This window comes from Chamaea fasciata, unplaced genomic scaffold, assembly GCF_029207755.1.
Source record: "Chamaea fasciata isolate MVZ Bird 193981 ecotype frontalis unplaced genomic scaffold, bChaFas1.0.hap1 SCAF_4, whole genome shotgun sequence".
Lineage (NCBI taxonomy): Eukaryota > Metazoa > Chordata > Aves > Passeriformes > Sylviidae > Chamaea > Chamaea fasciata.
The window spans coordinates 18,974,186-18,980,231 of NW_027094089.1; positions in this window are offsets into that span (position 1 = coordinate 18,974,186).

A 6,046-nucleotide genomic window follows, 5' to 3' on the forward strand; every position below is an offset into this window, starting at 1 on the left:
TTTTTTTTTTTTTTTCTTTTTTTTTTTTTTTTTTCTTTTTTTTTTTTTTTTTTTCCCAGCACTGGAAACAGTCCTGTTGCCCAAGCAAGAGTTCCCACTCTTTTGTGTTCCTGCCTTGGAGTGTGGTGGCAGTAGGGGACACATGCTGTGTGCTCCCCATGCACATATTTCTGCTGTGCAACTTGAGGACTACACCTCAGTACTGCCATCTCACTTGCTCAGAGGAGATGATCTCCTCCCTTCCCCATGGGAGAAACTCCATTTTCTCCTCCAGATGCAGGGACAGAGATCCCCTGGGCAGCCTCTCTCCCCGCACCAGCTGCAACTTTTCCTCCCCTTCATTCACTGCCACATCAGCTGCTTTGTCGGCATGGGCAGAATAAATAAGTAGAGGTTATGGACGGCATGGCCCAGCCCTATGCAGGAAATTCTGAACCCGCTGGTTCGCTCCAGTGCTCTCCATGTTTCCAGAATTCCATGGAGCAGGCACTGGGCAGGCAGAGCTCTGTACAGCTGCATCTTTGTCTGCATCCTGAATATGACGGACCCAAGTTAAATGTGTCTCTGGAAGTCTCGTGTGGTCTTTGCAGGGTCACATCACATTCAAGCAACCCCCAGCTTTTGTTCTCCACTGCGAGATCCACCAGAGGTGGGAGCAGCTGAGCTCCACATGAATTCTAGGCACTGGCACCAGCATAGTCGCCTCTGTGCTGGTGGATATGGAGGGTGTAAGGTGCCAGAAGTGTCAGATCTGTCTGAGATCCCCTCCTGGGACGATGACTAATCCTCAGGATGATCTGCAGATCTTAAAGGCACTGATTCCCAGGGGAAAGCTAACCTGGAAAGTACTCATCACTAGAAATATGCTGACCTGGAAGGCACTGATTCAAGAGAGGATGCTGACTTGGACGGTGCTGATTGCCTGTGGAGTGCTGGAGATGCCAGCCTGGAGGGCACTGATCCCCAGGAGGATACTACCCTGGAAGAGAGATGCCTGGGAGGATGCCAGTCTGGAAGGCACCAATCCCCAGTGGTTAGCTGACCTGAAAGGCACCATTTATCCAGAACAGGGAGCTTTTTTTCCCCCTACTACAGAGCACTTGTTTCAGCTTCCCACTTACACTGGGCAGCAGCTCGGCCAGGGTCCTCTCCAAGGGCTTGGGCTAGGGATCCACACTCAGGCAGGGATCTATGGCTGGCGGCAAAGAGCCTGGCGAGCTACCTGAAGGAAGCTGAAGCAGCAACACCTATTCCAACTTCCCTCCTCCCCGGAACTCGCAGCAGGGAGCCGCTGCCCAAATAAGGGAGAGGGGGCGTGGGGCTCCCAAGTACTGCCGAGATAACCACGAGCCGCATCCTTCTCTAGGCAAGATACACAGACTCTGTTTTCCCACTAGATGGCAAACATTGCCTTCAAAAAGAGCCTTTAGAGAAATTGTGTCCATCCCTGTGAGAGGAGGCTGAGAAAACGCTCAGGGAAAAGCCCTGGGGGCGACGGGCCTGAGGCTTCTTTATCGTGGGGCTGAGGGTGGCAGGGATCCCGGCATGCTCCTCATCTTGCTTTTTCTGTCATTTCTGAAATGCTTTTCCTTTCCCACATGCCTGGTTTCTCCCTGGTCTGGGAGACCCATCCCTTGCCCTATGCTGGTAGGACTGGGCACCCTGGGCTTGCAGGGGAAGCATCTGGTTAACCCTGTGTACCACCTTGAACTTCCACCGCCACAGAGTGAAGCCCAGAAGCTTTTCTGGGATTTAATTACACTGTGATTTGTGAACCAAAGAGTGTTCATTCCCCTCTGCAAGTGCACAGGTCCACAGGCAAGCCATTATGCTGCGTGTAAACAAAAGAGGCAGGTGTGAAGGCTGTGCGTGGGGATGTGCACACTTATCTAAGGTCTTCTGCCAGCTCAGAAGTATTACCAGGCTTATTTAAGTTTTAATTCAGACCCCGACTTTTTTCATGGTCGTCTGTATTATCCTTGGGCAGAAGTTTCCTGAGCGTTTGCTGCTGGCCCTGGCATTGATGCAATATTGCTGTGTGGTTAAACATAATATATCATAGCTAATGAAGGAGCTAACTGTTGATGGTAAATGTTTAATATGGACAAAACGAGCCAATTAGGGAATGTCAAGAAAAGTGTGTCATCCCAGCTGTGTCTGTCCTGTGTGGAGGAGAGGTTCTGTGGAAGGGTAAAACCCCTGTCACTGCAGGATCAGCAGCTCCTAACACCAGCCAAGGGTAAAGATGCTGGATGCAGATCTTCCTGCAGACCTCCAGTCCACCCTGTGGGTACCTTCACCAGGGGCCAAGGACAGTTTTTTCAGAGCAAGACTTTGTTTCTGGAGTGCAGACTTCTGGGTGACTGGAGGGGATGGCAGCCATCTCCAGTGCCAAGCTGGCAAATGAGAGCTAGTAAATCATCTCACTTAAAACACTCCTTGTAGACCCCCCAACAGGACTCTTGGCAGTTCACAGCATGCTGCCTGGTTTTGTGGCAAGTCTGTGGCCTAGTTTTGTGGCAAGCCTGTAGCTCAGCAGTGCTCAGACCATGAATCCCCAACAATGGCAGCCCCTCACCAAGCATTAATTAACTAATGGCAGCAGCTGTAGTCCCTCCACAAAGTGCTCTGGAGCCCTGCTCCTCACAGCTTCCTCTGCCCTCACTGCTTCAGCTTCCTCCTGGGCATATTCTTTGGTAATCATTTACCCTTGGGTTAGAAGGATCCTTTATGTGTCCTGGCCCTTTCTTCAGGAAGAGATTACTGCCTCTTCTTCCACAAGGGCTGGCAAGTCCCTCACAAGGCTATTTATGGCAAGTCACAGAGAAAACTCTGGAAAATGAAAGGAAGAATGTGACTAGGGAATAGAAACTGAGGGAGCTGTTCGGAGCTAGTCTGTAGCCTGTGGCTCAGGGCAGCAAGCCAGTGACAGATTGTGATAAGACAAGCAGGTAGAAGGCCCTTCTGGCCCTTTCCAGCTGGGCTCCCTGCCAACCCTTGTGTTGGTATGTGCTGATGCCTGGGGACAACAGTGACAACATGGATGGTGTGAGCTCTGGTGCAGCACCCCTGTGGCTTGAGGCTTCCCCATCCCTTGGTGAAACTCATAGCTTCTGCAGGCAGCAGAGCAGAAGTTAAACACAAATGAGACTGCTTCACTCCTGAAGTTGAGATTTACCAATCCAGGAAGGATTGACCTCTTGACCTGCAGACACCAAGAAATGGACAAGTCCCCATGTCTGGGGCTGTCATATCTTTTCCTTGATGTGTGCCTGATTCCAGCATTCCAGTCCAGGTCCTGGAAGGAGTTCTCTCCCTCCCCTGTAGGCTCAGGGTTCTGGGGTTGGTTTCCACCAAACAAATGCTTCCTGCCTCTGTATGGCATCTCTAATTGATGACAGGCTGCCATGGGCAGCAGCCACCCTCCCTCCCCCCAGTCTTAGTTAAAACCCTGTCTCAGATCCCTGGAGGCTGGGCCCTGTCAGGAGTGGTCTCAAGATAACCAGCAAACCAGGGGCTGAAGCAAACTGGGAGCCATGTTCTCTCCCATCTGCAGCAGGGTGACATCCTCCACATCCCTCAGCTCGTGCTGACTAGTGAGAAAATCCTCTAAGCATGAAGCTAGCAATGCTTCAGACATGCTGGGAGAGCTGTGCCGAGCTACTTTACGTAAGGACCTGCACCTCACTCCCAGTGGCCTTGCCCAGGGTTGGCATGATGTGGGGCACTGGTGGCAAACTCAAAGAGGCTGTGGGGGACCGTGGGGCTGGGCTTCCCTTTTGTGCTTGTTCAGGTGCCCCAGCAGGAAATGGGTGAGAGGCATGATCAGGCAAGGTAGCTGAAGAAGCTGGAGAAATGCTTTTGCTGTGTGCAGGGCTGAGGGATGAACCTCTCTACACCCATGTGGCAGGTCAAAGGCAGCAACCCACCATGGCACTCCGAGAGCCCCAGCAGAAGCATTGTGCAGAAATGAACACCCAGGCCTGCACAGAGAAGAGCAAGGATGCTCCAGCTATGTTTGCACCAAGAAATCAACTCTGCCAAGGACTGCTTTCTGGTAGGGAATGTTGCCTGCCTTTGGGATAGACTGGCTGACCTGAGCCAAAACCTGCCAGAAATGATGCTCAGAGTGTTCCAGCACAAAGGACATTTGCTTCATTTGCTGTCACCTGTGCAGCCCTGGTGGTCTGCAGTGGGCACCGCTTTGTCTTCAGGGGCACTGGAACAATCAAGAAGGTCAGACTCCTGGCTATAGCCTGGCTAAAGAGAACTGTTGCCTTCAGGGCCCACTAGAAGGGCAGATGGAATGAAGCACAGTACAATTTGTGTGCCACCATTGCTGGGAGGGCAGCCTGCTGCTGCTCAGCAGGAGGGTAACCCGGCAGAAACCAAAGCCTTAGCTGGAGGAAAGAAGAAGAAGTCAGTGCTGTTGGTGGCTCGTATCCTGCAGCGGGTTAGTGGCCTCCCCTTCCTGTGGGATTTTTGCTGTTTGCTTATTCTTATTACATAAGCACAGGAGCCTGGCTCTGCTCCAGGGCCCAGTTCTGCAGGAAATAACCTCTTTTCCTTTTTGCATCACAATCCTTTAAAAGCAGCCGTTCCTAGGCTGAGGCCTGAGGATCCCTGGTGAAGACCTGACAGGTGATCTACAGACCTGCTTCACCTCTACAGTGCTTGCTCTGTGGGGCTGGAAACCTATAAAAGTGTTAGAACTGGGATCTGGAGACCACAGGAAGCATACTGATGCCTGAAAGGTCATGCTTTCATTTCTTCAGGAAGGCAGTCACTTCGAAGATAAAAAACAAAAAGGATCTGACATCTTTACCGGAACATCAGCTGCCAAGGGAAGCTCAGGTTCTCTTTGCACAGGCTCCAGCACAGCCCATAGTGACTGGTACTGCAATTCCCCTGGTGTAATAATTCTGATACCCTTCCTTAAAGCACAGCTCAGATCCAGAGAGTAAGAAAACCTTAAAAATAGACAAGGAGGTGGATTGTCAGGGTGATGGGCAGCAGCTGAAACCTCACAAGGTGCAAGAAGGGGATGCTGCCCACCCAGCTGTGGGGTTTTGCTCCTTTCACACCAAGGGAAGCCCAGCCTCTTGGTATCTCTGGAATATAGGCTGTTGATGTTTCATATCTCTCCTGTGCTCCTCATCTTTGCCAAGAACAGCAAGGAGACAACACAACTCCCCACTGCCTCTCTACTCGTGGCTGGGGCTAGGATTGACAAAGTACCTCTCCAAGTCACACAATCCATCAACAGCAAAGGACAAATTACCATTGGCAGCGCAAAAAAGAGAGAGGATAAGACCAAGGTGTGGAGCTTGCAAGTGTCTCTGCAAGAAAACGAACCTTCATTGTAGCACTGTGAGTATCTGAGCAGACTGTAAAAAGGGGGATAAGGTGCCAAGTCCTCCCTTTATTATTTAGATGCACCTTCACTTCTTTTTTCTTTGAAGACAGTTACCAGGCTAAGTTTTTGTATCTTGTACCCAATAAAGATATTGAAAGCCGTTAAATCTACTGCTATGTAATCAGCAGCTTGTTTCACTGCAGAGGTAAATGACACTGGTGTGAAACATTAGCTGTGCATGGGTCGGAGCTCTCTAGAAAACATTCTTGATTAGCTGGGAAGTATTCACTGGAATGAACGTGGGACAGGCTAAGCAGGCTAGCCTTACCCCATCCCTGGCTGCAAACCTGGTGGTTTTCAGTGTCCTCATACAGGCACAGGGGGCCATACACAGCCTTGTGACACCATCCAAGTACACCAGGAGGGTGCCAGAAGGGATAAATCCAGCAAATGGCAGTGTGGAATGTGTCTGGGACTCTGATGTGAATATCAGCTCTGAACTGACACTGGCTTACATGTACCAGCATGGGAACCTTGAAAAAGAGTAGCAGAGACCCACCAGGATGGAGATTTTGGCTTCCTCCTGTGCTGTGTCCTGTGCAAGCTCTTTCACCATAAGCCAGGGGCATATGTGGCTGTCACCTGTGCCCAGTTCCAACTGCCTGCCTGCAGCCACTGCTGGTGCTGGTG